The sequence below is a fragment of the Amblyraja radiata genome, chromosome 8, assembly GCF_010909765.2.
Source record: "Amblyraja radiata isolate CabotCenter1 chromosome 8, sAmbRad1.1.pri, whole genome shotgun sequence".
NCBI lineage: Eukaryota > Metazoa > Chordata > Chondrichthyes > Rajiformes > Rajidae > Amblyraja > Amblyraja radiata.
In genome coordinates, this window is record NC_045963.1 from 2,672,237 (window position 1) to 2,696,795 (window position 24,559).

The following is a 24,559-nucleotide window of genomic DNA, read 5'->3' on the forward strand; positions in this document are numbered from 1 at the left end:
GCTTGTTCCATACACCCACCACCCTTTTTATAAAAAATGTAACCCTTCTGATTCCTGTTAAATCTTTTTTCCTTCTCGTTAAACCTATGTCCTCTGGTCCTCGATTCACCTACTCTGGGCAAGAGACTCTACCTGATCTATTCCCCTTATGATTTCACACATAATATGATGCACAGTTTTCAGGCAAGGTGCATGATCTGGAATGTTGGACAGTATTCTCCAGGTGGGCTTGTGGTATTTGCCAGACCTCCTGTTCATGCTGTTGCCTGCGAAGTTTATATTTTACAGCAGGAATAAATCACAGGTCTGAGAAATAAGTGTGGATAAATTGTAAAACATGACCACTTGCAATGGCCCATATCAGGCTGCAGAATTGCTGTGGCTCATTGTTATGGGCCTGTCTCACTTGGGTGACTTTTTAGGTGACTGTAGGTGATGACGCAGTCGCCACATGGTCGAGGGTGGTTGCCGGGGAGTCGCCTTCATGGTCGTGAGGAGTTCCCGCATTCTGCGAACTAGTCGCGGCCTCATTATGGTCGTAGCAAATTTTTCAATATGTTGAAAAATTAGCGGCCACGAGAATGAAGCCGCCATGGAGAGTAGCGAGAATTCTCGTGCTGTAGGTGGGTCCTAGTGGATTGCCACGAGGTCGAAGGTTCTCGTAGGTTGTAGCCGGTGCTGACCGGTGAATTTCATTGGCTCATTGGGGGAAAAAAAAGGTAAGCAGTAGTTTTCAGAACCAAGGATAACTGACCGGTAATGTTAATGTCTGCCGAGCTTCACAGCCGTGTATCTCTGGCTTCTTAAAAGTTGTCTCCACTCCTTCTTCCTCCTTCTCCTCCCTTCTCCCCGTCTTTTAAAGGACTTACCGTTTGCTGTGCTTTAGCCGTCTTAATTACAGCGCCAACCTTCGCGGTGTGTGTCTGTGTCACCTTGGCTTTGCACCGTGTGAATTTCAGACACCGCTCCCCCGCTTGCCCTGTCCCCCGCCTGCGGTCTGTGTGTGTGTGTGTGTGTTCCACTCTGACAGTCGCCGTTCCAGTTACTGGTTTTTCAGGCGACTGCCGGCAACTTGATAGTTGTCGGCACACTCCTGAAAAATCGCCTGCTATCTCTAAAAATAAAACCAAAATCCGTTCTAAATAGGTCTGTTAAGGAGGGTTTACTGTACGACACACAACAAAACTGCCCAGGGAAGGGTTCTTGCCCACCTGCAAACTTCTCTCCAGAGATGCTGTCTGACCCGCTGAGTTACTCCAACTTTTTGTGTCTATCTATGATATTTCATACCATGTTAAAGTTGCTATATAAATGCAATGTGGGTCTGAAGGTTTAGCAATAGTGAAAGGTAAGATCATGGAGTGATTAATAAATATGGATGACCTATTTCAGGTTTGGCAATTGGAACAACACATTTGAAACATTGATATAGGTGATTTTTCTTCACCAAAGTTATGCTTTTTATTTTAAATGACCAAGAGCCTACTTGAGGGGTTTGGGGTGTGAAACTATGTGTTGGTCATGGAAAAGGGAAAGATATTTGCCGTAAAAAATCAAAATAATGAGAAAAGAGAAACTAAATTGGTGTTTCAGACATTAAGGTAAGGACCCAGCAAATTCAAAGATAGACGCAAAAAGCTGGAGTAACTCAGCAGGTCAGACAGCATCTCCGGAGCAAAGGAATAGGTGACGTTTCGGGCCAAGACCCTTCTTCAGACGCTTCGACCCGAAACGTCACCTTTTCCTTTCCCCCCGAGATGCTGGCTGATCTGCTGAGTTACTCCAGCTTTTGGTGTCTATCTGGTTTAAACCAGCATCTGCAGTTCCTTCCTACACACTCCTAGCAAGATTATCTGTAATGTAAAATATCACAGCTTCAAGCTCACCCGTGTCGTATCCTTGGGACTGGGCTGGTGCTGGGCCACCGAAAAAGCCCTGGTTATCTTCCACTCAGCAGGACAACTGTTCTTTTTAAAGATGATGGGATAGTGGCGGGAAATGAAGCTGGAGCGTCCCAAGAATGGCCTGTAACCCAAAGTTTCTGTGATTTGGTAATGCTCTCCGATGAAATTGATGAAAAGTTGCAGCGATTAATTAACTACATGATAGCATGGGTGTGAGTTAATTACAGATCTTAATTAGGATTAGTTAATAAGTATTACAGACTCGGAACATGTTAGAGCACAGAATTCTGAACCAAATGTTGACAACTTGCATTAACCTCGCTTTGTTTTAACAATTTATTTTGGTTGGGCAACAGTAATTAGAATTATTGCTCTTAATGATGGAACCTTTTGACCAGTACGTGCTGTTTGCTGTGTACAGTGTAAAAGGGGATGGGTGGAACTAATCAACGATGGTGGCCACTTCCTCTTTGAAGCAAAATAAATATCACACCCGGGAGAAAAGTGTTGAGGGTTTTTCAGCAACTGACATCCTGGCTGGATTTCTCTGGAAACACCTTAATTTAGGTTTCAAAATATTTTTCAACAAGCCATCGGTCATTGAGGAAGGGCATCTGAAACGTAACATTGGTGGATGTAGAAAGAGTCAAGAGTGTTTTATTGTCATTTGTCTCAGATAGAACAATTAAATTCTTACTTGCAGCAGCACAACAGAATATGTAAACATAGTACACTGTAAACAATATAATAAACGAGAAAAAAGGTGTGTGTATGTATGTATGTATATATATATGTGTGTGTATATGTATGTGTGTAAATATATATATGTGTGTGTATATGTATAAATATATATATATGTGTGTATATGTATGTATGTGTAAATATATATGTGTGTGTGTGTATATATATATGTGTGTGTATATATGTGCACATGCACACGCATACACACACACACACACACACACACACACACACACACACACACACACACACACACACACACACACACACACACATATAAAATACATACATTACAACTCGGTGGTATAAATATTAATTTATCTAACTTCAAATAACCCCGGCATTCCCCCTCTCTCTATCGCTCCCCCACCCAAGTCACGCCAGCTTCTCGTTCTCACCTAGCAAACAGCTAGCAATGGCCTGTTGCCATTACCATCATTACTTTTTTGCATATCTTTCATTCATTGTTCAATATCTCTCTCCATCACCATCTATATCTCTCATTTCCCTCTCCCCTGACTAGTCCGAAGAAGGGTCTCGAACCAAACCGTCACCCATTCCTTCTCTCCAGAGATGCTGCCTGTCCCGCTGAGTTACTCCAGCTTTTTGTGTCTATCATACATATACATACATATGTGTGTATCTTGCGTATGTATTGAACATTAGAAGCTGTTTAATTATCAGCCATTTTACCATATTCAAACTACTGTAAGGCAATGTGATTTTTACTTCAGCATATAAAACTATATTTTACTGTAAAGTGCGGTCATTTTATTTTTGGAGTCAAAGTTCCTTTCTGATCGCTGAGCATTACGGGAAATGCTAAAGTTTCAGCATCAATCTGGGTTTTGTCTTTCCTTCATATAAAGAACAAGTGAACGCTGTCCTGAAAGCCAGTGCTTCAGACACTTTCTGTCAAATATCACCGCTCTGATCGTATGAAATATGACCAATTTGATTATCGTCACTGTGAACTGACTGGGGATTGAGGCTGGAGTCCAGAGTTTCATAATGTGATTATCAGGGACTATATTTACAATTTCACCTGAACCCCTTTTCCTGGTGCGCCAAGTATATCATATTGTGGTTGCTAAGTAGCACGCCTGCAATATAAAGGCAGTAACAAAGTAGAACTATCATTTATGACTGAGCTTCAGACTGCAACATTTATTGTGGGAAGGTATCAAGTTGCCTAAAAACTGAGGATGCATAAACTGCTTGGGTTTAATCAAGTTTAGAGAAGGGTCTTGATCCGAAACGTCACCTATTCCTTTTCTCTGTCTGACCCGCTCAGATACTGAGCTTTTTGTGTCTATCTTGGGTTTGATAAGGCTGGATTAGATTTACCAATTTAACCCAAAGTTACGTGTAGATCCTGCTGCCTTTATTTTACTGCCCCCAAAATGGTGCCATCTTGAGGTTTCGGCATTGAACGCAAATCCGAAGTTTCAAGTAATGTTTAATGGGTTAGTTCTAAGTTAGGAAAACCTGCTTGAAGTACGTCTGTAGCACCTCTTTCCTTTCTTGCATAATCTATCACTTTGTTTTATTGTCACTTCACAAAACCTATTGACTTTTGTCAGCTTGAGCTGGTCCTGAACCTGATTTACATCACCCCTGTGGTCACAAACAATTGGTCACCTGCAGCCACTGCTGAGCTATAGGGATTCATGAGCCTCCGTTTATGTTGACCAGATGGATCTCTGTGAAAGGGACTGATGGGAGGAAGAGTTGAGCTGAGCTGATGGGGTGGAGTTAAAGACTGGAAATCTTGCTTCAGCCTCTTTGTGTCGAGTCCATAATCTTCAATGACGTCGAGTTAACCGTGGCTGCTTGGATATAAGTGAGAAAAATAACGCATTATTTGAATGTACGCCCAGGAGTTAAGGCTGGAGATGGAAATCTACAAAATGCTGGAGTAACTCAGCGGGTCAGACAGCATCTCTGGAGAAAAGGAATAGGTGACGTTTCGGTCGAGAAAGGTTGTGTTGGATTTTCACCGATTCAATGATATTCCTTGGCATACGATGAGAAGTACACACCTCATTGATAAAATATAATGATGTTTGTTGTTAGCTGCCTGTTTAATTTTTGTAGTGATGGGCTGATTTAAGATTAAAAATGGAGAAGAAAGGTTTGGGGAGTGCAACATTGCGAATTCTAATGTGATAAATTAGACAAAATGACTTATTTACAATGAATTACAGACCCAAGGGAGAAATTTGGTAACATAATTCTTGCGCTTTAATATGTGGGTTGCTTTACCAGAAGCAGAAGTGAAAAATGCAGGTATTAAAAGTATGTATATTTAAAATAAGATGTCACCAATATACCCTTATAGATAGAACAAGGTGGAGATAGGAATGCCAGCAATCTTAAAAGCTTTTCCTTTTTTGTCTTTTTTGTGACATTTGGTAACCGATTGGCCATTATTGTCGTGGAGGGAAAATATTTGTACTGCCTGCCAAATTCAGAGTTCATCGAAAGTCTCCTGATGTTCACCTTTTCATAGCGTGGACTCAGTGGGCCGAAGGGCCTGTTTCCTTTTCATAGCGTGGACTCAGTGGGCCGAAGGGCCTGTTTCCGTGCTGTATCTCTAAAGTCCAAACACCACTGAGATAGCCTGACTTGACATAAAAAGAATACATTGTCACCTTTCTCTCAGCCAACAATGAACCAATCTAAGGTACACAAAAATGCTGGAGAAACTCAGCGGGTGCAGCAGCATCTATGGAGCGAAGGAAATAGGCGATGTTTCGGGCCGAAACCCTTCTTCAGACCAATCTAATAAACCAATCTATGTTTCCTTCATCATCTTCTGCTGGTGATCTGTTGTTATCACACCTTGCCCATCCATATCTCTAGTCTCCGCCCCCCCCCCCCCCCCCCCCCCCGAATGTTAGTTGGAAGAAGGATCTCAACCCGAAACGTCACCTATTCCTTCTGCTCTGGAGAGGAGACGGTTGCCCACCACTTTGCAGAGTATGGATTCGCAAAGAGAGTCTGGTGAGGTCTGCAAGGGTCCCTGTCACGGTTTATTCCGAACAGCTTCGTCACAGAGGACTCTGTGATTTACGGACTGTTCCCAGGGACGCATTCAGAGACGGACATCGAGTGCTGCTGGAATGTCATCAACTGGGTGAAAGACGCTCTTTGGTCTGCCCGAGCGTTGTTCACCACCCAGTAGAGCGAGATGTCCGTCGGGGAATGTTGCCGACTGGCCCGCTGCAGACTGCAGGAGGACGTGCTGTGGGACGCACTGAAGCTCGGTGCAGCCAACACCAAGGCTCGGTGGGGGAGGACCACAGTCTAGGGTCCTTCCGCTGCTGGACATGGGGGGGCAGGGTGTGGTGGAGACCCCCCTCAAAAATAAGGGAAGGTATCCCACGCCAGTGGGCCACATGAGTGGCAAGGGTGGGGGATAAAATAGTGATTTGGGGAAACGGTATTGTATGTATGTATAGCCTCCGAGAATGTTGGATGGAGTTTTGTAAGGATCGTCTATTGTATATATTTATTTCTCGAATAAAATCTATTTTGAATTAAAATTCTTTCTCTCCAGAGATGCTGCCTGTCCCGCTGAGTTACTCCAGCATTTTGTACCTATCTTCGGTGTAAACCAGCATCCTTGTTAGACACTAAAAGCTGGAGCAAAGGGCCTGTCCCACTATCACGACCTAATTCACGACCGCTGCCGAGTTTGCCCTTGACTCATTCTCGCAGCATGGTCGTCACGAGGTCGTAGGTAGGTCGTAGCAGGTCGTGTTGCTTGTCGTAGGTACTCGTGGCATCAAGTAGGTCGGGGCGTTTTTCTAGTCTGATGAAAAATGTCCACGAGTAAAAAAAGGTCGTGAAAGTGGGACAGGCCCTTTACTCAGCTGGTCAGACAGCATCTCTGGAGGAAAGGACTAGATGGCGTTTCGGGTCGAGCCCCTTCTTCAGTTCCTTCCTGCACAAAAGAATCCATAAGTTCCCCAGTACAATTCTTGCAAAGGGTGGGCAGAAAATCTTCCCTCGTGGGGAAATTCAAGTGTTGGAGATAGATGTGTGGTGAAAGTTGTATTACCCTGCTTGGGAAAAATGATTGTTTTGGTTTCAGATCTAGTAAAGTGGAGCTGTAATCTGATTTGTGTGTTTACCTTTGCAGAGCCATCAGTGAATCATGTGGGTTTAAGGAAACCGTCTGGCTCCACGTCCATTAAGGTAATCATCTTGTCAGTGCTGTCGAACATTGTGCCTTTTAATTTCAGTGGTTGTGAGCCCTTTGATGAAATAGGTGTGTTATTTCATTGAAACTATGAACTTCTTAAGCTTAAGGACAATTTGACATACTGGCACAATTTTTGTTTCCACATATACCTCACAGACTAAAATTCTATATATTTCTAAGTTTCTAAAAATTACCGTGGTTTATGAATGCTTGGCTAACATTGGTTTCCAAGTTAACAAATGTGCAACTGGTATAAAATGTATTTTTTCTCTGCTGAAGCAGTGGTTTGAATGTATATTATCTGCCCTTCAAACTCCCCATCTTTGTCTGGTGTGTGTAACTGAAACTGGTTACTTGAAGAAACATTCTGGGATGAATTGCTAAAGGGCCTGTCCCACTGTACGAGGTAATTCAAGAGTTCTCCCAAGTTTCCCCTGATTCGAACTCTGAGATGGTAATAGCCGTTCGTAGGTACTCGGGGCTCTCGTGCACATTTTTCACAGTGCTGAAAAATCTTCACGAGTTTCCGCGTTTCTTCTTAAGGGGTTGGACAGGCTAGATGCAGGAAGATTGTTTCCGATGTTGGGGAAGTCCAGGACAAGGGGTCACAGCTTAAGGATAAGGGGGAAATCTTTTAGGACCGAGATGAGGAAAACATTTTTCACACAGAGAGTGGTGAATCTCTGGAATTCTCTGCCACAGAAGGTAGTTGAGGCCAGTTTGTTGGCTATATTTAAGAGGGAGTTAGATGTGGCCCTTGTGGCTAAAGGGATCAGGGGGTATGGAGAGAAGGCAGGTACAGGATACTGAGTTGGATGATCAGCCATGATCATATTGAATGTAGGTGCAGGCTCGAATGGCCTACTCCTGCACCTATTTTCTATGTTTCTATGTTTCCCGAGTGCCTGCCGTTAGCGTTACGAGCCGCTACGAGACATCCACGAGGTCCAACGTAGCCGCTACGTACATTCTACGTACTTACCATGAGTTTTATTTTTTTTAAACTCGGGAGAGCTCTTAGAAACATAGAAACATAATAAAATAGGTGCAGGAGTAGGCCATTCGGCCCTTTGAGCCTGCACTGCCATTCAATATGATCATGGCTGATCATCCAACTTGGCTGATCATCCAACTCAGTATCCTGCACCTGCCTTCTCTCCATACCCCCTGATCCCTTTAGCCACAAGGGCCACATCTAACTCCCTCTTAAATATAGCCAATGAATTGGCCTCACCTACCTTCTGTGGCAGAGAATTCCAGAGATTCACCACTCTCTGTGTGAAAAATGTTTTTCTCATCTCGGTCATAAAAGATTTCCCCCTTATCCTTAAACCTTGACCCCTTGTTCTGGACTTCCCCAACATCGGGAACAATCTTCCTGCATCTAGCCTGTCCAACCCCTTAAGAATTTTGTACGTTTCTATAAGATCCCCCCTCAACCTTCTAAATTCTAGCGAGTACAAGCCAAGTCTATCCAGTCTTTCTTCATATGAAACTCTTGAATTACCTCGTACAGTGGGACGGGCCCTTTAGTACGGCAAATCCTGAATATTCTGGGCAAAATACTTACTCAAGATTTTATTTTAAATGTTGTAAAGTCTCTGGCCTCTTAATTGGGCCTGACATTGTCTTGTTGAAATTTAGCGTTAACATGTTTAAATGAGCCATCATTCAACCTGTACCAATGCAGAAGCAGAACTAATGCCCAAAGCTCCATGGATAATTGGATGGGCTGAGAAACCAGACAAAAGAAATAAATGATGCCTCTTCATAACAAATAGTAATTACACTTTATCTGGCCAATTTCAACTAAGCAGATTCTATACTGCTTGCTATGGAACCAACAGGAATGGCAGCTACATTTTTTCTCTCTCATGCAAATCAAAACTTAATTTGAAGCCTTTCTATAAACGACTGCATACATTATACATGCTTACCACGAGTATAATTTATTTAAAACTCTGGAGAGTTCTTGAATTACCTCGTACACCTTGTGTTGTGCCTTGGTTCTTTCTTGTGTGTATGACTGCAGAAACAACATTTTGTTTGAACCTCAATGGAGTTCAAGTGACAAATAAATTGTATTGTACAGTGGGACAGGCCCTTTATACTCTTGTACCCGACACTGAAATATTGAAATGGGCTGTCTGTTTGGAGTTTGCATGTTTTCCCTGTGACTGTCCAGGTTTCCTTCGGGTGCTCCGATGTTTCCCAAAGACGTGTGGGTTTGTAGATTAATTGGACTCTGGAAAAACTGCCCTTGTGTGTAAGGAGTGGATGAGAAAGTATCGAACTAGTGTGAACAGGTGATTTGTGGTTGGCATCGACTCGGTGGGTCTACGGGCCAAGTTTCCTTGTTGTATCTTTAAATCACCATCCAGAAATAAATATTTCCAATGCGACCATGGAAAACATGGACAGCCTTGTACCAGAAGCTATCTTTTAATGAAGGTAGACAAAAATGCTGGAGAATCTATGGACCGAGGGAATAGGCGACGTTTCGGGTCGATACCGTTCTTCAGACTGATGTGTGTGTGTGTGTGTGTGTGTGTGTGTGTGTGTGTGTGGGGGGGGAGGGGAGGGGGGAGGAAGAGGTGGTGACAGTAGGCTGTTGGAGAGCTGGGAAGGGGAGGGGAAAGAAGGAGAAAACGAGGACTACCTGAAATTGGAGAAGTCATAATTGTGTTATCTAAAACCAACAGTCCTGTAACACACTAAAATCTGTGGAAAATTGTATAACAAAGGTGTAGATATTTTCCTTATGGGTCCGTCCCACTTACGCGACTACAGGAGACTCTGCAGTCGCCACATGTTCGCAGGTGGTTGCCGGGTAGTCGCCTTCATGGTCGTGAGAAGTTCCCGCATTCTGGAAACTAGTCGTGGCCATATTATGGTCGCCGCTAATTTTTCAACATTAGCAGCAATCAGAATTTTGCCGCCATGGAGAGTAACGAGAATTCTCGTGTCGTAGGTGCAGTGGTAGTGGATCGCCAGGAGGTTGCAGGTTGTCGTAGGTTCTCGTAGGTTGTGACCGGCGCTGACTGGTGAATTTCATTGGCTCATTGGGAAAAAAAACCGAAAAACGGCAGCTTTCAGAACCAAGGATAACCGACCGGTAATGTTAATGTCTGCCGAGTTTCACAGCCGTGTATCTCTGGCTTCTTAAATGTTGTCTCCACTCCTTCTCCCCCCCCTTCTCTCCCTCCCCCTCCCCCACCCCCCTTTAAAGGACTTAAGTGACCCTTCCCGTACACTGTGCTTTGACCGTCTTAATTACAGCGCCAACCTTCCTGTTCATCGCGGTGTGTGTCTGTATCACATTGGCTTTGTACCGTGTGAATTTCACGCAGACAACGCTACCCCCGCTAGCCATGTCCCCCGCCTGCATAACTGTCTGGTGAAGGAAGCGATGTGTGTGTGTGTCCCTCTCTCTCCACTCTGACAGTCGCCGTTCCAGTCGCTGGGTTTTCAGCAACCTGCTACGACTTAACAGTCGCCTGAAAAGTCGCCTTAACAGGCCCATTAAGGTTCATTGAAATGGAATGCAACTGGTATATTTCTTGTAATTGCACGCCATGATAAGTTTTGGTGCTTGTCATGGAAGAGAGGAAAAGCTTGCATTCCTTGCATCAAAGGATTCATTGCGAAGTGCAGTAACCCAGTTTACAAGCCACAAAGAACTGCAGATGCTGGAATCTTGAGCCAGTGGTACTCTGCGAAAATGGCATCAGTGGCGGGAATGGAGAGGCAACGTCCCGAACCTGTGTCTAGGACCTTGACCCGAAACATTGTGAGTTCCTTCAGCTCTTTGGTGCTGGCGATGGAGGCCAGACTCTCCAGTGTTTCCCCCATAGAGTGTTTTTTGGTAAGGTATCCTAATATTTTTCTGCCTCTGAACACAAACTCCAGGCATAACACAGTTAGCTAATGATGGTGTGAATTTAATCTGGTGATATTGGTAAATTTGTGGTAGATAAATATCCCTTAATACAAAACTGCCTTCGGTTTTACATGTCCTTGCTGACCAGTTTCCAGAACATGTTTATGAGATAAGCAAGTTAGTGATACCATTGTGTGGGAAGGAACTGCAGGAGCTGGTTTACACCGAAGATAGACACAAAATGCTGGAGTAACACATCTGGACAGACAGAATCTCTGGATAGAAGGAATGGGTGACGTTTCGGGGTGAGACCCTTCTTCAGACTCTGGAGAGGTCTGAGGAAGTGTCTCGACCCTAAAAGTCATCTAATCAAGCACTCCACGTGTAAGAATGAACTGCAGGTGCTGGTTAAAATCGGAGGTAGACAAAATGCTGGATTAGCTCAGCGGGTGAGGCAGCATCTCAGAGAAGGAATGGGCGACGTTTCGGGTCGAGACGCTTCTTCAGACTGATGTTAGGGGAGGGGTGGGACAAAGATGGAATGTAGGCGGAGACAGTAAGACTGGTGGGAGAACTGGGAAGGGGGAGGGGATGGAGAGAGAAAGCAAGGGGTATCTGAAGTTAGAGAAGTCAATGTTCATACCACTGGGGTGCAAACTACCCAAGCTTAATATGAGGTGCTGTTCCTCCAATTTGCGCTGGGCCTCACTCTGACAATGGAGGAGGCCCAGGACAGAAAGGTCAGATTGGGAATGGGAGGGGGAGTTCAAGTGCTGAGTCACCAGATCAGCTTGGTCAGGTAGGTTAAGGCAGACTGAGCGGAGGTGTTCAGCGAAACGATCGCCGAGCCAGCGCTTGGTCTCACCGATGTAGAGAAGTTGATACCTGGAACAGCGGATACAGTAGATGAGGTTGGAGGAGGTGCAAGTGAACCTCTGCCTCACCTGGAAAGACTGATTGGGTCCTTGGATGGAGTCATCAGGGGAGGTAAAGGGACAGGTGTTGCATCTCCTGCGGTTGCTGGGGAAAGTACTTGGGGAGGGGGTGGTTTGGGTGGGAAGGGACGAGTTGACCAGGGAGTTTCAGAGGGAACGGCCTCTACGGAAAGCAGAAAGGGGTGGAGATGGGAAGATGTGACCAGTAGTGGGATCCCGTTGGAGGTGGCGAAAATGTTGGAGGATTATATGCTGCAGGTGACGGCTGATGGGGTGGAAGGTGAGGACAAGGGGGACTCTGTCCTTGTTACGAATGGGGGGGAGAGCGAGTAAGAACGGAGCTGCGGGATATTGAGGAGACCCTACTGAGAGCCTCATCTGTAATGGAAGAGGGGGAACCCTGTGCCCTAAAGAATGAGGACATCTCCGATGCCCTGGTGTGGAACACCTCATCCACTGCTCCAGCTCTTTGCATCATTTCCTAGTGTTCCCTGTGACGACCCTTGGTTCTGAGATATCTGGCACTTGCACCATTCATCAATACATCAAGTTCACATCTGTGTAGAAGAAGCGCATGTGGATTATACATGTGCAAAATTGACTTGGCATGTTAATGCGGAATGATTAAGGAGATTTCACCATGTGTGTGCAAGAAAGTTTGCAATCTTTTGTTCTGCAGTTTCTTTATAAATTGGGCCGAGTGAGGGCCAGGTCTTAATACCATACGACTGCCCGATAGCATGTATTTATGTGAGGGAAAATGTTGGAACTTCCTGGAATATGATCCCTACTGTTATAAGATATTGTATTTCAGTTGAAACTGGTTTGCAAAATGTTGCGTAATGCATACGCTATCAGTGTGAACATTTTATTATTTTAAAGTAATGCTGTCGTGACATGATGGATTAATTTCGTGAAATTGCATTTTTATCTATTGATATCTGGAGAGATGTATTCATAGATAGATGTTTGGTGCACAATACGTACAGTTTGTTCAAGACCAGCCTGAAGAAGGGTTTCCACCCGAAACGTCACCCGTTCCTTCTCTCTACAGGTGCTGTCTGTCCCGCTGGGTTACTCCAGCATTTAATGTCTACAGTGTCAACCAGCATCTGCACTTCCTTCCTGCGCAATTTGTTGCAGGCATGGCCATGATTAGTGGATGTGTAGTCCCAGGAGGATCTGGTCAGGGGCAGAATGAAAATCCGATGTTATCCAGGGGCATTGTTGGCCGTCATCCAGATGAAATGGAACAATAACTCAAGGCGCAGCGGTAGAGTTGCTGCCTTACAGCGCTTGCAGCGCCGGAGACCCGGGTTTGATCCCGACTACGGGTACTGTCTGTACGGAGTTTGTACGTTCTCCCCGTGACCTGCGTGGGTTTTCTCCGAGATCTTCGGTTTCCTCCCCCACTCCAAAGGCGTGCGGGTTTGTAGGTTAATTGGCTTGGTGAATGTAAAAATTGTCCCTAGTGGGTGTAGGGGAGTATTAATGTGCGGGGATCGCTGGTCGGCAGGGACCCGGTGGGCTGAAGGGCCGGTTTCTGTGCTGTATCTATAAACTAAACTAAACTAATCTCCCAGATACCTAACAAAACTACAGGAAAACATTCGTTTTGTGCAAGTGGCAACATTTTAAATACGCCTTTTGATGTAGCGGAGATGAAAGGGTAAAGGATCTAGTCAAGAAGAATGTCTGGGTGCAGGTCAAGATATGGGTGCGTTCCGCACTCGATTGTGAATCTTTTAACAGCCCTCAAGCCTTTTGTTTCACTTCCCCCTGGGCTTCTGCCACCGCTTGGCAGTGCATGAGCTGATCTTTGCATAACGGTCAGGCAAATATTACTTCAGGAAATGTATTCACTTACAATTGCTATGAAATTCCTTCATGAGGTAATTTCCTTCAGTTGAAGCAGTTACTCTCACTTTAGGGGGCCTTGTGTGGGAGCTGCAGATTTCCTCTCTTTAACGTACACTGCTCATTCATGAGAGCAGACAATGGAAATGTATGTGGTTTTCTGTTTTAAAGCAACACTTAAGTTGAAGTGAATATATACCTTTTTTGGAGTATGTGAACCATGTGAAGTAGGTTCCTCGCAATCAAGAATAATGGGGCTTGCGTACATATTCACAACAGTTGATCACCCATTACTATCTGCTGGCAAGCACCTGAATTGTGTTTGCTATTTATCATTTATTTACTCAAAGCCTCTTGGGCAGCACGGTGGCGCAGCAGTAGAGCTACTGCCTTATGCCCCTGTCCCACTTAGGAAACCTGAACGGAAACCTCTGGAGACTTTGCGCCCCACCCAAGGTTTTCGTGCGGTTCCCGGAGGTTGCAGGTGGTTGCCGGAGGTTGCAGGTAGTGGAAGCAGGTAGGGAGACTGACAAAAACCTACGGGAACCGCACAGAAACCTTGGGTGCGGCGCAAAGTCTCCAGACGTTTCCGTTCAGGTTTCCTAAGTGGGAGGTTTACAGCGCCAGAGACCCGGGTTCGATCCTGGCTACGGGTGCTGTCTGTACGGAGTGTGTACGTTCTCCCCAAGATCTTTATGTGCAAGTGGCTATATTTTATTGCGTGGGTTTTCTCCGAGATCTTCGGTTTCCTCCCACACTTCAAAGACGGACAGGTCTGTAGGTTAATTGGCTTGGTATAAATGTAAAATTGTCCCTCGTGTAGCGTAGTGTTAATGTGCGGGGATCGCGGGTCGGTGCGGACTCGGTGGGCCAAAGGTCCTGTTTCCACCTCATATCTCTAACATAAACTAAACTTAATTTCTACCAAGCCAAATTTACACTCTGCAAACAAAGAAGTGACAGTGATCTCTCGAAAACTAATTTTGCTTTAATATTTAAACTGTCCTTTGCCCTTTGCCCTTTCCCAATTTTTAAAAAGATTTTAACTAAGTGCTTGTCTCTTACATCATTGGACTTAATTGTTTCTTTTGTTAGACCTCAAAATCTATGTAAATTCTCATCTTGCTGTAAATGACATGAGTGTATATTATGCTTTAAATTGATTCAGGCAGCGTTCTGCTCACTGGCGTGGAGTGTAAGGGTGTTTAAATTAGCACCAAGATTTGTGAATGCAGTCCATTCACTTTTTGTTTGGTTTAACCCCAGCAGAATGTGCGGCTTTTGCATTTTTGTTCGTCCAGACAAAGTAGTTGGCTCACTTACTGACAAGCACCTGCTATTCTCTGCTAATGGCTTTTTAATTGCTCATTGAATAATTGTTCGTTAAAAATACTGGACAGATGCATGAAATTTGTATCTTTGAACCAGACGTCTTTACTTTACTTCCCAGTTTTTCCTCTTTTGAGGGCCTCTTTTGTACCTGGCGGCATGGCTGATTATTTTGTCCCTCTGCTCTTAATTGTAACTGCTGGCCTCTGCTGCTGCTCTGTGCCAAATGCCAAGCAGCTGTGGGCAGCGATGATCTCAATCTGATGTGGGTGCATTATTTCAAGAGACAGGTCAGACCTGAGTTGGATTGGAAGGAAGCAGGGGAAGGTACAGGAACAGCAACACTGGCACATCCCCAATCCTTTCCACTCGTCACTTTCATTTCACGTTTCATGGATTTTGATTTTTTATGACACATTCCGGGGATAAGTAAAGATCTATCATACTGTACTAATTTTAACTGTGTAAAAAGAAACTGCAGATGCTGGTTTAAACCGAAGAGAGACACAAATGCTGGAGTTACTCAGTGGGTGAGGCAGCATCTCAGGAGAGAAGGAATGGGCGACGTTTCAGGTCGAGACCCTTCTTAACACTCGACCCGAAACGTCACCCATTCCTTCTCTCCAGAGATGCTGCCTCACCCGCTGAGTTACTCCAGCTTTTTGTGACTAATTTTAACCAGCCAGTTGTACTTTTATTGCCTTGAGCGTATCTCGGTAGAGATGGCCCGTTTGTCAGGAGTATGGAAGAGTATTAATTACTGCCTTGCACTGTGGTTCAGGCACCTGATCAATGTGACACCTGATCACCTCCTCCTACCAATTGGCCAGACAACTACTTGGCACGCAAAAACACTCGAGGGAGATGAGCTGAGTTCCACCCAACTTTGTCGGCGTGATGGCAGAAAATTGTTGTTTAAAAACAAATCTGAAGATAGTTTGAGGTTTAATGGTCTTTCCTTTTGAATGTTGGAGGTAGTAGTAGTCTGACTGACCATGGGTGATGCATCCTGGTCAGATGCAAGCCTGGGCGATGCCATATGGAGGACAGGCTGTTGCCCATGCAGCACGTCCCCCCTCTCCACGTCACTGATCGATCCAAAGGAACAGCAGGGCCGTTACAGTTTGGCACCAGCGCCGTCGCAGGAGCTGCCAGAGCGAGGTTGTAGACAACGACAAACTGCCTTAGGGGCTCCGACTCCGGATTTTTTTGAGGTTTACATCCAGGAGCCTTTTCCATGACTGGATACGGCCACAAGGCAGTGGAGGTTTTAAATCAGAGTTTTCCCTCTCCTAGATGGACTGCCTTCCCAGGCTGACGAGCCCCATCTGCCCGAGATGTTGGAGGTAATGATCTCAATATTAGTTGGGTTACATTATTAACCCTGGGTGGCAATCTTTTATCACAGTAGGAATTTTTCCTTTAAGATCAGCAGACTCTTGAGCAGATACAAGGAATGAATTTTTTTTGAAATTTAACCTGTAAACAATGGCCCTGCACAGGACGTTTGCTATATTATAAATGGCTGTTTCTTTAAAACAATGGGAGGATACAAACATCATCAGGCAAGTCGATCATGAGCTTGAATTAATTAGTTTAGCAAGTGACTAAAGGCCCTGTCCCACTTGCGTGTCCTTGGCACGCAAATTACGCATCCTCGTCAGCGCGTTGAGGCGCACGGGCATTGTGGGGCTGCGCGGGGCCGGTCCCACTGAGAAGCGCGGAGGGGTATGTAGTTGTGAGCGATATCGCGCGGCCATACGAAATTTTGTAGCGAACAAAATCTTCGCGCGCCAACGGCCTGTCGCGTAACTGACGGCCAAAGTGGGACAGGCCCAAGGCCCTGGCGCGACGCAGCGTCTCACCTTCAACAGCAGCAGAAGCAGGCAAACGATCGCCGAGCTCGGCCTGGGGCTCACGGCCGTTGCGGTCCGGATCCGCCCCCACTTCTACTCCCAGAGCGGGGCCAAGAAAATTGAAGATAGACACAAAATGCAGGAGTAACTCAACGGGACTGGCAGCATCTCTGGAGAGAAGCAATGGATGACGTTTTGGGTCAAGACCCTTCTTTCAGACTGAAGGAGGGTCTGGACCCGAAACATCACCCATTGCTTCTCTCCAGAGATGCTGCCGGTCCTGCTGAGTTACTCCAGTTTTTTGTGTCTATAATGGGAGATGAAGTGTAGAGTGAACAACTTTAGATTTAGTCGTTAATGTTCCAATTGTGTTGCGTTAAAATGCCTTTTATAAATGTGAATATCATCATTCTGCATTCGACTAACATGGATGGATCATTTGAGCAGGTTGTCTGGCATATCATTGAAATTATTTAAAAATGCTACATACATCAATCATACTTTAATGCCACGTGCACCTGGATGCACTGAAATTATTTTCTTCAGGCAGTTCAGTGACAATCCTATATATTAGGCAGAATCATATTCAGTAGAACAGTGACAACCCTGAGTCACTGCCAATGTTTGGCATCACAGTTGCAAGTAAGTAAGTTTATTGGCCAAGTATTCACATACAAGGAATTTGCCTTGGTGCTCCGCCCACAAGTAACAACATGACATACAGTGACAGTTACGAATGACTCAGAAAACACTAAACATTAATAATAATAAGACATTAATGATAAAACACCATTGATCAAGCATGTGAACCAACAAAATACCAGATCAAAGGGAGGCTACAGATTTTTGGCTGTTGAGTAGAGCAACTACTCGTGGATAAAAACTGTTTTTATGTCTGGCTGTGGCAGCTTTGACAGTCCGGAGTCGCCTTCCAGAGGGAAGTGATTCAAAGAGTTTGTGGCCAGGGTGAGAGGGGTCAGAGATGATCTTGCCCGCTCGCTTCCTGGCCCTTGCAGTGTACAGTTCATCAATGGAGGGAAGGTTGCAGCAAATAACCTTCTCTGCTGATCAGACGATTCGCTGCAGCCTCCTGGTGTCGTGCTTGGTGGCTGAGCCAAACCAGACCATGATGGAGAAGGTGAGAACAGACTCTACAATGGCCGTGTAGAATTGGACCATCATTGCCTGTGGCAGATTGTGCTTCCTCAGCTGCCGTAGGAAGTACATCCTCTGTTGTGCGATGGTAGCCCCCCACTTAAGGTCCCTGGAGATGATGGTTCCCAGGAACTTAAAATACTCCACAGATACGGTGTAGTTGATGGTGAGTGGGGTTAGGGGAGGGGGAGCTCTCCTAAAGTCTACAATCAATTCCACTGTCTTAAGAGCATTGAGCTCTAGGTTGTTGCGATGGAACCAGGATGCCAGCTGTGACACTTCCTGTCTGTCGGCAGATTCCTCCCCATCCTGGATCAGTCCAATCAGGGTTGTGTCGTCCGCAAACTTGAGAAGCTTGACAGAGGAGTCTGTGTAATTATTCCTTCACTTTATTAAGAACATTACAGTTCTGTTATGTATTGATAATATAACATGGTATCGGTGGACAGGGTGGTTTGAAGATCTTTTAATCCCTTTCCTTGTGTTCATTTACTAACCCCCACTTTGCCTGTAAAGTGTCCAATGAGCAGCTCTTGTAAGTTCATTTTTCAATACATTTACTGTAACTTGGAGGCAGTGTAGGAAGGAACAGCAGATGCTGGTTTACTCTGAAGATAGACACAAAATGTGGAGTAACTCGGCAGGACAGGCAGCATCTCTGGGGAGAAGGAATGGGTGATGTTTCGGGTTCCTTGAGCTTCATCCTCTTTGATGTCTCGTTTTCACACTTTACTCTTCCTTATCTCTGTGTCTCCCTCTCCCCTGACTCTCAGTCTGAAGAAGGGTCTCGACCTGAAACGTCACCCATTCCTTCTCTCCAGAGATGCTGCCTGTCCCGCTGAGTTACTCCAGCATTTTATGTCTATCTTCTGTTTAACTGAAAAAGGCCCTTCTGCTGCCTCAACAAATAGTTCATTTTTATACAAAGTCCATACAAATATTAATAAACTTATTTAGCTTCTGACATTGAGATACACCCGATCATGAACAGTATGATTCTTATTAAAAAGGAACCTGTCTGTTGGCCAGTCAAAATTTTCTGAATATCCTTCAAGGAATGATGGCTGTCGCATTAGGTGGAGAAAGGTCGGTGGCCTATTTTACCTGGTGGCCTATGCAAAGTAGATTGTTAATGGTTGAATCAAAATGTGTGTGTGTGACTCCAAGTGTAGATGGCGATTTCTGCTTTTTAAGAAACTTGATTTTATTAATCATAATCATGATTTATTAGCCAAGTATGTTTTGCAACATACGAGGAATTAAGCAATTAAAGCTTCTGGAGAACTTTTTTATCTTCGGTTGTCCGTATGATAATTGGTGCAAATGCGATGGCAACAAACAAAATAACACCGGAATCTTCAATTAGTTCTCTTGTGTGTCAGACGACGTGTAGCTCGCTGTTGTCTTCTGTTGTCGTCCGACATGTTGACATTAGTGGTCGCCCGACGCGTCACAAAGTGCATCGTGTCGGCGTTTCCGGGGATCGCCACTCGGAGGCTTCTGTCCCGATCCCCGGAATCTTCAGTAAAACACAATGTATTGAAAAATACTCAGCAAATCGTGCGGGGGAGAAAAACAATGAATGTTTAAATGTAATATTATTTTGTTCGAATTATTAAGCAGTAGAGCACTTTTGTAAAATATGACACTAAAGAGCAAGCCTGTTTGCAAAGTTATACTTCATAAAGACGCTTTATTCTTTAATTATTGGAATGTAGGAGGTTAAATATGATCCTTGAATGGTTTGTTTAGAAACCTTCTGCAGAGACATTGATGCAATTATTCATCAGACAGTTTAAATAGACTAGCCATTTCTCAGCACTTTTGAACGAGTAAATGTGAAAAGGAAGAACATTTATGTTTATTGTAGCTGTCAAACTGGTAATTGAGTTTCAGCGTCACAGGAGGGCTGTTATGCTTAGGAATGGCGGGATTATGCTGTAATTCGAGGCACAATCCAACATTGAGGTCTAATGGAAGGCGGCTGGCGTGGTTGGTTCAATCATGGCCTTGCTGTGCAACAGGAGAATCTTTGCAAAAATCAAAGATAACCAAGATGGATTTGCCTTCCACAATGGACAAGTCATTGTGCACGAGATTAACCCTTTGTGGACAGTCAAATGCTTATGAGTTTACAGAGCCATAACATATGGACAGCAAATGCATCCTCCCATCCCACCAGTAATAGAAGCTCTCTCCCATTTTTCTTGCAAGCTCACTATCCTGTCCATGTCCCCGCGTGTATCGCCCCAACTGAGATCTTCTACTTGTCGAGTCCACACACAAGATTAGATGTTGCTCAGCCAGAGCTCAACACACTTCTCTGCATCTGCAAACAATGGTGCCTGTCTCGCGCTTCTTGTGCGTGGTGGTGGAAAGATTGGCGGAAACAGGGCCGCGACGTGAACGCTCTTTCCTTGACCCCGTCCCAACTGAGATGAAAGATAGTCATAAAATCATACAGCATGCAAATTGCCCTTGGGCTCAATCAGGACATGCCGACCAAGATTTGTTCTCGCCCCATTTGTCTACATTTGGCCTATATACCTCCAAGCCTTTCATATCCATGTACCTGCCCAAATATTGTTATTGTATCTGCCTCAACTACTTACTCTGGCATCAAGTTCCCTATACATGGAAACATGGAAAATAGGTGCAGGAGTGGGCCATTTGGCCCATTCAATATGATCATGGCTGATCATCCAGAATCAGTACCCCGTTCCTGCTTTCTCCCCATATCCCTTGATTCCGTTAGCCCTAAGAGCTAAATGTAACTCTCTCTTGGATGCATCCAGTGCACCTACTACCCTCTGTGAAAAGATTAATCCTACAGGTTCTTATTAATATCTTCACCCTCTCACAAATCTCTGGGCAGCACAGTGCTGAAGCTGGTGGATCAGCCGCCTCACAGCGCCAGGGTCCCAGGTTTGATCACCGGGAATGTCGCGTCTTGGATTGCCATCCCAAATGCAACACTTCTCACTTATCCCAATTAAATTCCATTTGCAATTTCTCAGCCCACTTGCCCAGCTGAGCAAGGTCCCACTGGAATCCATGCTACACATCTTCACTGTCAACAATAGCAACTATTTTAGTGTCATCACCAAATGTACCAATTATGCCTTTCACTTAACTACATCCGTGTCATTGGTGTAGATGACACAGCAAGAGGTACAGCACTCATCTCTGAGGCACACCACTAGTCACATGCCTCCAATGTGAAAAACAACATTCCATGGTCATGTAGGCAATTCTGTATTCAGTTAACTATCTCTCCCCTGATCCGATGAAATCTAACCTTCCAGAGCAGCCTCCATGCAGAACCTTATCAAAGGCCTTGCGAATGAAGTCCATGTAGACATTGTCGACGGCACTCCCCGCATCAACCTTCCTGGGTTCTTCAACTAACTCAAATCAAATTCAGGTGACACAATCGACCATGCACAAGACCATGTGCAGGAAGGATCTGCAGATGCGGGTTTAAATCGAAGATACTGGAGTAATTCAGCGGGACAGGCAGCAATCCATGGAGAGAAGGAATGGGTAACATTACGGGTCGAGACGTCTGAAGAAGGGTCTCGACCCGAAACGTCACCCAGTCCCTCTCTCCAGAGACACTGCCTGTCCCGCTGAATTACTCCAGTATTTTGTGTCTATCTTCTGTTTAACTGAAAGAGGCCCTTCTGCTGCCTCAACACTGATCACATTTTTTTAATGCAAGGTCATTTTTTTCATATCAAGGTCGATACAAATATTAATAAACTTGTTAATGCACAAAACCATGCTGACTATCCCTAATGAGCCTGTCTTTCCCAAGGCATGCATATCTTATCTAACTCTCTTGAATAGATCCAGCGAATTAGAAAACATAGAGACATAGAAAAATAGGTGCAGGAGTAGGCCGTTCAGCCCTTCGAGCCAGCACCACCATTCAATATGATCATGGCTGATCATCTAAAATCAGTACCCCATTCCTGCCTTTAGCCATAAGCTTTCTATCCAAGAAAGTGAGTACAGGTCTCCCCGCAGGTAAATAATGACCACTTTAAGTAGAGGACTGTGCATATGAACAGGTGTGTTAGAGACAGGTGTGATGGATTTTTCCACCTGTTGTGTGGTGACATACACCTGCTATTTCTGAAAATCCAGTTCACGGCATTATCTGAAGGATTGAATTAACGCCCCACGTTTGCCGACACTTTGCTGGCCAATTTTATATTTGAATATATTTTCAGATGGTTGCGTTTTGACTTGCAAACTGGTTGGGTTATGAAGAGTTATAACAGAACGCTGTCCAATCCTGGAGGAATGTGTATGATTTCCACATTTTCTGATCTTTTCATTCGGTTGTGATATTTTGGTTAGTGGCAGTTTATAGCCCTGTTTTAGTACAGAGATACAGCGAGGAAACAGGCCCTTCGGCCCCCTGACCAGCGATCCCTGCACATTAATACTATCCCACACTAGGGAGAATTTTTACATTTATACCGAGCAAATTAACCTGCAAACCTTGAGGAAACCGAAGTTCTCGGAGTACGGGGAGAACGTACAAATTCTGTACAGACAGCACCCGTGGTCGTGATCGAACCCAGGTCTCTGGCGCTGTAAGGCAGTGACTCTACCGCTGCACCACCGTGCTTCGCTGCCACACGAGGTAAAGTCAACAGTTCAAAGGGCAGAAGGAAAGTAAGTAATTGATGCTTTGTTGACCTATTTGCTTCCATTTGTCGAGGTTGTTGTTTGTTGTCAAGGTAATGGGTTAGTTTTGGTGGCCGGGAAATGCTGGCTGTTGTAAATGTATCAGCTGCTGTTACTCCACTTTAGTGCTGCCCAGTTCTGGATTTCCACTTGTGGTGCAACACTGCTGCCGAGGCGACTATACTTTAAAAAAAAAACCTTTTGCTGGTCCCTCGTTATTACCAACCTCTTTATAATGGATTTTGGTTATAGTGGACAGCAGAATCCACATGCAGTGGCTCAGTGGGGGAGAGAGCATGCAGTAATGCACTCATGCAGAGCATTGCATTGTCATAGATTGATACAGTGTGGAAACAGGCCCTTCGACCCAACTTGCCCACCCCAGCCAACAGGTCCCAGCTACACTAGTCCCACCTGCCTGCGCTTGGTCCATATCTCTCCAAACCTGTCCTAACCAAGTACCCGGATGACTGATTCTTAAACATTGGGATAGTCCCAGCCTCAACTACCTCCTCTGGCAGCTTGTTCCATACACCCACCACCTTTTGTGTGGAAAAAGTGACCCCTCAGATTCCCAGTAAATCTTTCCCCCTTCACCTTAAACCTTTGTCCTCTGGTCCTCGATTCCCCTACTCTGGGCAAGAGACTCTGTGCATCTACCCAATCTATTCCACTCGTGATTTTATACCCGTTGGCCAAGGGTGGCGGCTGCAACAAAGCGATGTCCTGGGGTGTTGGATGCAGATAAAACGCACGCCACTGCACCAGCGTCTCCATGGTAACGCGTGCCTTGGTTGTCTGGGAGTGATGAGAGACCACTGTGCAAACCCTACATCCCCCCCCCCCCCATTCCATCATCCCTTCCCCCAGGGCACCCAACGAGCTGGTGCCATGTGGCGTATTTCCTCCTGCCGGAGCGGAGAGAGAGGGCAGCATTGAGGCAGTGTGAGTATAGAGCCGGTCACTGGTGCACCGTGGCTGGGGCCAGGGCCTGTGAATTCCCCCTGATTTGAACCTCCCTCCCTTTCCCTACCCACCCTGCACTTCCTCCCACCCCGGCCTTGGGTTCAACTAGTTAATATTTACCCCCAAGATAGAGACAAAATGCTGGAGTAATTCAGCGGGTCAGGCGGAATCTCTGGAAAGAAGGAATGGGTGACCTTTTTGGGACGAGGCCCTTCCTCAGTCTACTCCAGCATTTTGTGTATCCTCGGTTTAAACCGAGCACCTGCAGTTCCTTCCTAATATTTACCCCCCTCCAGTCATAGTGAACAGCCGGCAATAATGCACCCCCACCCCGTGGTCAAGGGGTGGTTTTAGTTTTAGTTTTAGGGTTTAGTTTTTAGTTTAGTTTAGAGATGCAGCACGGAAACAGGCCCTACGGCCCACCGAGCCCGCACTGACCAGCGATCCCTGCACACTAACCCTATCCTACACACTGGGGACACTTTGCACTTACACCAAGCCCCTTTAGCCAACATAACTGTATGTCTTTGGAGTGTGGGAGGAACCCGAAGACCTCGGAGAAAACCCATGCGGTCACGGGGAGAACGTGCAAACTCCGTACAGACAGATTCAGATTCACATTTATTGTCATCTGCACCAATTAAGGAACAGTGATATATGAGTCACCATGCATCCATACAATTACAGAACACAACACAATTATAAAGCACGGTAGAACATAGGTACCAAGGTCTAAGCGGAAGCTCAGAGGGGATAGAGCCTTTTCTGTTGCTGCTCCGGCACTCTGGAACACCTTGCCGCTGCACATCAGACAGGCCCCCTCACTGTCCATCTTCAAATCCTCCCTAAAAACACATTTTTATTCTTTGGCTTTCGACACTGCCTAGGCATTGCTCCTGTTTTTAGTGTTTTTAATGTCTTTTAATTTTTAGTGTGTTTTTTATAGTCCTTCGTTTTACGGTTTTTAATGGTTTTTAATTGTTTGTAATAGCTTTTTGTTCATGAGTTCTCATGTACAGCACTTTGTG

General features: G+C 45.2%; 1 protein-coding gene across 2 annotated transcripts in view; it reads left to right on the forward strand.

Annotated features, from left to right (window-relative positions):
- Nucleotides 1-24,559, forward strand: part of tiam2 (TIAM Rac1 associated GEF 2) — a 276,975-nt gene that overhangs the window by 57,189 nt on the left and 195,227 nt on the right. For both annotated transcript variants that reach the window (XM_033025042.1, XM_033025044.1), the window contains exon 2: nt 6,793-6,848. The gene's annotated coding sequence lies outside the window, so the exon portion shown is untranslated. The remainder of the gene's footprint in view (nt 1-6,792; nt 6,849-24,559) is intronic.